Raw genomic sequence first — 9910 nt, 5'->3', positions numbered from 1 at the left:
TTTATATACACAGTTAAGACACAATGTTTATAATTTACATATCGATGCACTATAACTGAGACTTACAGATTGATGCAGTATATACATGTTTGTTCAATGCTCATTTACAGATCACATAAAGCTCGGGGGAACGTTTTCCTTGTATAGTAATATGGCGGTGGCTGCTGCCGCCGCCTCGTGCCTGTAGTGGCTGTGCTTGCTGTCGGCGCTGGCGTCTCTCTTCGGCCTCGTGAGCTCTCACCACAGGCCTTGGCGGCGAGCCCGTGCTGCTGCTGCATTGCGAGCTCTCCGCGCTACTGCCTTTGCTTCTTCGGTGTTCACGCGAGTAGCGGTAGCGAAGTGCACTGAGTGATGTCTGGCAAAGAGAAAGGAAGTGCCAAGAGCGAGCGCTGTCTAAGGCGCGACCCCAGCGGTCTCCTATCAAACTAGAGCATGCACCGAGGGCGGAGCCGCCTGACGCGTGGCACGCCACCTCGTGAGCGCTCTTGAATCAACAGAGAGCACAGCTGCGCCTCTAGCGGGAGCAATGAGAGCTAGCGTACACGGCAGGAGGGACGAGAGCTACCCCCCAGCAAAAGGAGCCAGCTCCTAATGATTGCCAGCCCTGCGCGGAACACGCAGCACAGTCACAGCGAAGCTGGAAGAGCGGACTTTGTAGAGCCCGTTGTATAGTCTCTTGGGGCAATTAATACAAGTACACATGCAGGTACCCACTATGCCATAATCATCCCCATTTTTCTGAAGTAGAGAAGTTCCCACTGTGCCATTTTTTGTCATTCTTCGCAGAATCGTCGTACCCGCTACAACATCTGTAAGGCATTATGTGCTCATTGTGCTATGAACTGATGATGATAAAGACATGGCTGAGCACTTTGCAGTGGATGGAAGCAGTGTTGCGGAATGGGCGGCTCCATTGAATTCCAATCCCATTCCGGGGAATTAGAACTTGCCGCAATTCCATTCCTTTCAATTCCCTCGGAATGAAAAAACTTAGCATTCCCACTCCGGGAATGGCCAGGCAGTTTCAATTCCATTCCTGTAATTCCTCAACATAGGAAAGTCATCTTGATAGTTTTATCGAGTTAAGAATGAACGCCTCGGGGCATAAAGCTGATGTCATCAGATGCATTAAGAACTGCAAAAGTATTCAAAACACGTTACAAGGTTGAGGAATAGGTAGCTTGGTGACATATATCGTGCAGTACAACCACCCTACTAATTCCCATAGGGGCAGTTGTCCCGCTACCTATAGTATTTGCATGGTCAGCATGTGTTAATGAATGGTGATGTTTTAATATTCTTTAAGCTTAAATGTGTTACTGCTAAAATGACGACATAGCGTATTTTTATGCTGACAAAAGTAGTATTCAAGAAGACTAAGCAGTTTTGCCACGCGTCTGGAGCGGTCGTGAATATGGAGAAAACCAAGATTTGGTAAAGGCGGAAGAAAACCCTCTAGCTCTGCTAGTATTAGTTGGAAGAGTGCACCGCTCGGGCACCTTGTGCCTTTGCAATCGAATACGGAACACTGGGCCGCACTGCTTGTCAGCACTCACACTTGTCAAGCGCGCCTCGCAAGCATGGATGGGGTGAGGAGAACTTTCTGTGTTCGCCTATGCGCAGGTATGCAATGCCTTCCTTGTCGCAAAGGGTGTTTAAGCGTGTCAGGTACTAAACTGCTCGTGAGATAAAGATCAGGCTGTGCATAGAGTATTGGCCACTTTCGTGTGGTGGTATCAATGGGAACCAACGCACAAAGGCAATTTGTTTCTCCCTTCGGTATCTGCTGGGATAATGCATTGTTTGTACACTGACTAATGCCTCGGTTTCTAGTAGGTGCGTTGCTTATAAATGTACCGTGCTTGTAAACAGCCAAGCCATTTAAAAATACTGCTTTATTGTTAATTTCGAGGCTCTGACTTACTAATGTTTGAAGTTTGAAAAACAGCATGTAGACGGAAACGTGCTTTATTTTCGGAAAAAGACGTAATTCCATTCCCATTACATTCCGTGCCAAAGGCGCTTATTCCACTCTCATTCCATTCCTCCAAGCGTTGTCCCCATTCCACTCCGGGGTCGCGAAAATGTGGAATGATTCTGGAGTTATTCCAATTCTGGTGAGGCAACTTCGCAACACTGGTGGGAAGCATTAAACCACGCAATCTTTGCGCTATTAGCATTGTGTGATGACTGGTTGTTATTTTACTCTTCTGCCACGCTATATTACATATATTAACACGATTCCTTGCCCGACATGACGCCTATATAGAGTATTTGTGCGAAGAAGTTGCAAGCACCAGCGTGGCACTGTGGTGAAATACCCGACTGCCACGCAGAGGGCGCGGGTTGAAATTCCATGCGATCTTAGATATTTGTTTCTCATTTAATTTTTTCTGATATCACGCGATAGCGGTCACGGACACAGGCGGCGGACAACTCTGGCGCCAAAATCAGCTGTTGTGATCTCATAACAGCTTTCGCTGTAACAAAATTCAGCGCCGACAATGCCCTCTCCACCTTGGCCTGCGTGGCAGGCGCGCAAGAGTCCACTTGTGTTAACATAAACATCTCTGGTTGCCACTGTTTTCATTTTTCGCACAATTTCAACATGTATTTGCTTTGGAATTCCTGCCTGAGGTACGCGCTAATACCGTACCCTCAGATATGCTCACATTGCATGAGCTCAGTTGCTACGGATTGCGAAGTTTTCTCGTGAACCAAAAAACGATGGAAAAAATTTCGGTTTCACTCCGGAACAAAATAATAGATAAAGTTTCGGTTACGTTTCGTTCCGGTTAAAAATATCGTTTTTTTTTTTTTCGTTTTTCGTTCTGTTCCGACACCCTGATACTATAAGATTATAAATTACTACAAATTTATCCGTCCACCCCCAACCCAGCTCGAGTGAGGGGGTGGACGGGAAAACAGTGAAGTTGCCCTTTACTCCTCCCTTCCGGCCTCTCCAAATAAATAGCCTACGTAAACTGTGTAAGCTAAATTTTTCTTTAAAATTGTGGGTGATTATAACGTTAAACTACCCCGTATTATTTCGTTCTGTGTAGGTTGTTAGCAGTTAATGATTGGTCGAAATTTTATTGGTCATGCTCACAGCACCTGCTCATAACACGAAGCAACAAACGACGCGTAAGTGATCCACCGCATAATTACTACTTAAGTGTGACTACGTAAAAATAATAATAGTAAACTATTTTCAATACGACGTACTGTTGTTCATTTCCCAATAAATTCTAAGCGCATAAACAGCCGAGGACAAACAACGCGTATGACACACTTTGTCCTCGTCTGTTTGTGCGTTTAGAATTTATTGGTCATGTGATACCAACACGCCCAAACGGCCACAGTTGTTCATTGGTTGTTCGCTATTCGTCAAAAATTTTCGGTGTGCCATAATATCGCCTCCTTGTTACGCGACGTCACAAGTCCACAAAACTCGCGGCGTTAAAATGAAGTGTGCGCAATAAGAAGAGCATTACTGTGCTGAACAATAAACAATTTTTTTTTAATAGCCAGACAGTGTCTCATTCTGAACGTAATTCAAGAAGGCTGCCCGCCAATCACACTGGCAGCGGCTACTTATAGCAGCGGGCGAGATGGATGTGTATAATAGATGCTCTCAGGTGTAGTATAACAATGTTGAGCTGTTTTGCGTGTATACAACTCTCTGTGAACTCATCGTTGCTGACAGAGAGGTAGAGAGAGAAATAAAGACTATTAAGAAGAACACAATCCTTTGCAGGTAGGCAGCCTTCTTAGTCCAGAAAACCGTGGACGCTGATCATCTCCCTGGTGAAGTAGATCAAGTTATGGGGCAAACTTCAAAGCTGGGCTTCTCAATGTGCTAGAGTCCACTGCATTATTTATCGCATTGTTACAAGCCGCCGCGATCGCTGCGGGCTCCCACATGATAAGCAAGGTTAATCAGAGACTAAAGTGGGAATCTTTTTTAGCTCTCCTGGCTCGGCAACTCACAGCAGTTTATATATGGAGCAGTGGCGATATGCTATTCGTTTTCAAGGAAAGAAACTAAATTTCCTGAAAAAGGAGAGCGTTTGATTGGGCTATAAAACGTTTACTGGTTCCCGCCCGTATTTGCGTCGCCGATTACTTAGATTTCAGGGCAGGCAGAACAAAATAAAATCATGACAAATTGCTGTAATGTTATAGAGCCCCTACTGAGCGATAGCCTCCTCTGCAATGCTTGAGTGCAAGGCGCGAAAGCGTGGAATAGGCAGCCCGCCCTGCAGAGAGCCTACAGTGCGTTGTCATGACACACGGACGAGGAGGACAGTCGTCACAGCAGAATCGTAGGACCAATTTTGTTACATAATTACGTTATTGATGCGGTGAAGTGAAACTTTGCCTCACTTGTTAGTTTCCCAGTCTGCAGCCGACAATGACCACTGTCAAAAGTGGAGGGGTTCCGCCCCTCTAACATTTCTCGGGGTGGGGGGGCTAGGGCCCCTGGCCCCCCCCGGTAGATACGCCCATGCTCATTTGGACTCACTCGGACTCAGAGCCATGAAAATATTACTCGGCCTGACTCACTCAGACTCGGGGCTCGATCCGAGTCTGAGTGAGTCGACTCATGAGTGAGTTCGCTGACCTATGATTTCACTTCTATCGAAATGCGGCCACTGCAGCCGGGATTTGATCCCGTGACCTCTGGGTCAGCAGTCCAGCACCTTACTATATCACCGTGGCGGGTATATATTACAACTGAAGCACACCACCAATGTACTTGAGCACCTAGTAATAAAGGTAAGTACACTGTTTATTTAGGCACATCAACATTCTTGCAAAATAACTATCTCTGGAAGAAAGGCTTACAAATGCAGTGTTTAAAAGGGGCCCTGCAACACTTTTTCAGCAGAGTCAGAAAACGCTGCCGATCGGTAGTCGAGGCTCCTGAAAACACTGGAGCTGAACGTTACAACTCAGTTCGCAGCCTGGAACTTACAATTAATTCTCAAAGTCAGCTAGAAATCGCTCACTCTTCTTTTTACAAATGAAGCCATATGCTCAAATTCATGACCATCAGCTGATTTGAGCATAGTTACCGTGGCCGCCACGGCAGGCCACCATGAGCCCACACGTGTGTGCTCACCATCACACTGAAAGTAAGCTGCGTGCTCGAAGGAAAACAAAGAAAAAGTTCTCAAGGTCATGACGTGCGGGTGACGTAACTTCTTTCTCCCGTGCCATTCCTCCCTACTTAGCGTTCAGCACGCTCGCAGGGACGAGAGAAGAGGGAAAGCCATTACAGCGTGCGACAAATCTTTTTAACTCCTCTCGTACTTGCCGGATTCTGAAAATTTTTGCAGCGGTTGATTCGTGAGGCAATAAACTCCTTCAATGAAGCCGTTCGATGGTTACTTGGAAAATTGCTGCAGGGCCCCTTTAAAAGTGAGAGGTGTCTCAGAACTCTACCAATACCGACAGGAGATCTGTGAACCCCTTGCTAGAATGTAGGGCTGTGTATTGGTAAAATATAAATTTCAGTTAATGTACTGGAAGCCATACACACCATGGAGCAATGTTATACAAGGCTGTCCTTGCTAATAAAGCCTGCATTTTGTTGCAAAGTCTAATTAAAGCACATTAATTAAGCACAAATGCAAATCTCTTAAATGGAAGTGTTGCTTAAATGGAACCACTGTCTCTAATATGATTGGTTTTGCATTCTGAATTCTGCACACCTTTTTAACTCTCTGTAAATGGAATGCCTGTTAAATGCAACACATTTTTCTGGTCCCTTCAGTTTCCGTTTCACGAGAGCCTACTGTATTTCACCCGCTTGTACAAAACGATGTGTACAACAAGATGCCTTCTCTGTTTCCCTCTCCACCTTTGCTCTAATCACTACAGACCCCTTGAAGCGGTGTAGGCACTGAAACCTTCTATGGGCTATTTTCAGACCCGTGTTAAGACATAAATTAGTTTCATATGAGAGCCAGATCACGTGGCGTACCAAAGCAGTGGCATTAGGAAACATACATGCCATTTGCTACATCTTCCGCATGAACCTCCACTCTGCAGTCACAGTTCTACCGAAATGCGCAGATGCATCTCGCGGCAGTGAGACCACATTGTTGCCGCTATAGGCGTTGGGGGAATCCAACCAGGACGTGAGCGAGTGGACGTCGCAAACCATTTCGTTTTTCGTCCTTTCAAAACAGATGCCAAAGTGTTTTCCTACTACACGTGGTCACAGTCATCATATTTGCCGTACATATCTCCAACGTCACACCTGTTGCAACTCTCTTTTTTGATCTTTTTGCTAATGGCTATTGTGATCAGTCTGGAAAAGAAGCCACATTCATTTCTAGGCTTCAAAATTCAAATAAAGAAGTTTGAACTCAGTTCTCTGTCAAAATTCATCACAGCATTCCTTGCAAGCACGCAAACCTCAGTGTCATGTGAGGTTACCATCGAAATTTGGGCGTGATTCTCAGCCTGGGCCCGGCCTGGAAAAACATTGAAGTTTACACCTTCGAATCTGGCTTGGTGACTTCAAGCGAGACCCGAGCCCGTCCCGAATTCGAAAAAACATTTCACCTACCCGGCCCAATCCAGCCCAACTGAGGCCTGAGCCAGTAAACTAAGTGGTGTTGCCCAAACACGGAATCGAGAGCAAGGCATTTTAAGTAGCAACAATCTACATTTTGTTGGTGCATGGTTTGCTAACAAACATACTTTAACCTGCGATAATTCCTTGCATAAAAGGACCACACCATGGAAATAGTTGGGCATACAGGATACGATGAATGTTTGTTCAAAAGTGGCATACCGTACCTATTTTTTCTGCAAATGCAGGTCGGGATCGTTAAGAGCGTTTTGCAGCAGATAGTGTAGCAAGGAATGTGATTTGCAGCATAACTTAAAGTTGCAATAAGGAGTGCAATAAAAACAGTGGGGACAAAGAACAGAATGCTCTGTTCTTTTGTTTGTATTGCACTTGGTATTGAACTTTGGAAAATGCTCTACCCACACACCCAACCGTAAACCCTTCTGGATTTGTAGTGCCTGCAGCATAGTAGCACCTTGCCCCAGCAAGAAAAATAGAGGGAAAAAGCCAGATTTATTATGGTTGTTGTCAGTAGACCAGCCTAGATAAAAATTATAACAAACCGTGTGCACTATGCGTGTTTTTCGAAAGATGTATGGACAGCCGAAAGGAAAAAAAGCTATTCGTGACACCATTCTTTTCATAGATCATACCACTGCTAGTATTTACAGTCTATAAGGTCTTGTGGCATAGTTTACAGTGTATTTTCTCACATGTTATTGTGCAAAAAAGCAAATTATCAGGAGATTTCGGCTTTAAGCACACCCTGCGCTGGTGCATCAGATATCCTACCATTCTAAAGTTTTTCTCTGCTTGCACTAGCTGCAGGGGCACACAAAATTTGTCTCGTGTGTTGTGAGGGTGTCAGCACTTGTTCTTGGACTTCCAACACTGGAAAAAACTCCTGATGTCTTTGTGGACCTCTGCAGTAAGAACATAGCTGTCCAGCTCATCTGTTCTTATCTTTTTCTGTTTTCGAACATCATGCCACTCTTAAATATCATCTATAAAACTCCTTTTTGTTGGCTTCTCATTGAAGGTCCCAGCAGTGTACATTATGCACGTTTTGTGCAGTGCTTTTTGTTCCCTATTACTAAGGTGTATGCCTCCCTAACAATGTTGTGCCAGTAGAAGGTGGCTATTGAACTATGCGGGTAGGAATAGCAGGAGGTGAACACAGAGATTTTGATTTATTTTCGGGCTTCGTTCCAGTTCCTTTGGGCCACCATGACCCAGTGTCTGCCAGATCACTGGGTCATGATGATTTGTTAGCACACCCATATTGAGATTACCTTGTTCGGCAGCATGTATAAATGAGCGTGGTTTCTGTTAACAAACAGTATGAAGTTGGCGCCCCTGTTTGTCGTTTTGTATCTTCACTTAGCCCAAGTGCCTTGAGTGTCAGACCTATTTACTTCAATTATATATGCCATTATACAAGCACATAAAGGCGTGTATAAGCTTTCCGATGCTTACTGATTGTGTGCATATGGTTCAAGGCAAGGGGACATCTCCCGACATGGAATTCATAATTGTCCTTTTCCACACCAGATATTTGGTCAAATGAATAGACCTTGCCCCAGGCAGTGTTTAATGGACCTATACTATTCCTACACATTACAATGCCGTTGCGGCAATATCATGTAGCTCTTGCACCATATAGTGGAATAAGATGAAAGCTCACACGTTAACAATGTGGATACACAAAGCAGGTTTTGCATGTCCATATCGCATCACATGACCACTGGGTGCCATGACATAGCCACAGCAAAAGAATGTTTCCTTATAGTGATTCTGTGCAACAAGACTCTACGCAGACCTTTTGTTTTAGTGGACTCTCAAGGTTTCCCCGCAATAGGTCTTGCGATGACGAGTTGTAGGTTTGAAATGTATTGTGTTAATCTATTAATGCAATAACAAAATGACATTTCATATTTAAATTATAATGAATTCAAATAAAGCACACAAAAGTGAGATGTTAAACAGAGTTCCGATGAGTTAGCTCTGTTTTCACAAGGCTACCACAGATCACTTTTCTCTAGAGAAGGTTCCTCTAAATGTTTGCTATGTACATATGCTACAACAGGGCTTGTTGTTGAGCAGTTGGTTCAATACTCGAGGAAAATAAGTATGGTATGATTGCACAGTTCAGGTCAGTGCAGTTTCTGTCGCATATCTTTCGACTCTGGTAGATCACTGGGTCATGATGATTTGTTAGCACACCCATATTGAGATTACCTTGTTCGGCAGCATGTATAAATGAGCGTGGTTTCTGTTAACAAACAGTACGAAGTTTGCGCCCATGTTTGTCGTTTTGTGTCTTCACTTAGCACCAGTGCCTTGAGCGTCATACCTATTTACTAGCTCTCATATGACAAACACACGCATACCTTATCCTCCACATTCGTAAAAGATCGATGAAAAGCTACTCCTCATTAGGACGCGTTCGCCAGGCGTTGTAAAAATCACCGCGGATTAATCCGTACATCGCATTCATAAAGTACTGCGATAAAGGTTTTGGCACGGTCTATGCCCACGAAATTTTACCGCGGGAGTTTCCCGTTACACACGACTCTTTACTGAATCGGCACGGCGCCTGCGAGTTTCAAACGTCAAGTGGTCCACGAGTGGTCCCTACCGCTTTCATATGCTAATATTGCAAACGAAATAATGAGAAATGGCACGGTACTCACCTCGGCTGCAGCTTTTATCCCACACAAAATATTCCCGTGTACCACCAAATACAAAAGCCAAACAAACGACACGGTGGTTGTTGCCGCCGAGAGAACTAACGGATCTTGACGAATCTAGGGACGAACGGACATAACATCGTTTTTCTCGGTTGTACCTAGGCGAAAATAAACGTTCAAGACGCAAACGTCCCCAGATTTCTCGCGCATGCGCAGACCGAGCGCTACTTCTTGATGGGCAACATTGTGCAACACTTTTTAGTTGGCAACATTGACGGTTCCGCCTACTGTTGAAGGTCTCGTGCCAACCGACTGGCTTGTGCCGTCGCCGACTGCGACAAGCCCGACCGCAAGACCGAACTTTGCAAGGCAACGAACTGGCACCACCGTGACCAGCACTTTGTAAGCTTTGCAATACCGTAAATAAAACAGCGGTTCGTTGCAAGCTTGGCACGTTTGCTGGATCCGATGCTGGCACGTCTCCCTATTGACTTTCAGCAGTGAAAACAACACTGCATCGACTCTATCTGGATTTTTTTGTAGTAAGTAGTAAGCCATTTTGCCACCGCATTGTTAAAGGCGCTCGCAGCGCTCGCTCACGTTGCTTCAGTCATTTGTCTAGTTTTCTAATAAA

General features: G+C 44.9%; 1 protein-coding gene across 1 annotated transcript in view; it reads right to left on the bottom strand.

The window, feature by feature from the left end:
* LOC119400456 (transmembrane protein 11, mitochondrial) overlaps nt 1-9802 on the bottom strand; it is a 20663-nt gene extending 10861 nt beyond the window's left edge. The window contains exon 1 of the mRNA XM_037667499.2: nt 9590-9802. The gene's annotated coding sequence lies outside the window, so the exon portion shown is untranslated. The remainder of the gene's footprint in view (nt 1-9589) is intronic.
* Between the last annotated feature and the right edge of the window lie 108 nt (nt 9803-9910).

Source organism: Rhipicephalus sanguineus, chromosome 7, assembly GCF_013339695.2.
Source record: "Rhipicephalus sanguineus isolate Rsan-2018 chromosome 7, BIME_Rsan_1.4, whole genome shotgun sequence".
Classification (NCBI taxonomy): domain Eukaryota; kingdom Metazoa; phylum Arthropoda; class Arachnida; order Ixodida; family Ixodidae; genus Rhipicephalus; species Rhipicephalus sanguineus.
This window is presented reverse-complemented; position numbering and strand designations above follow the sequence as displayed.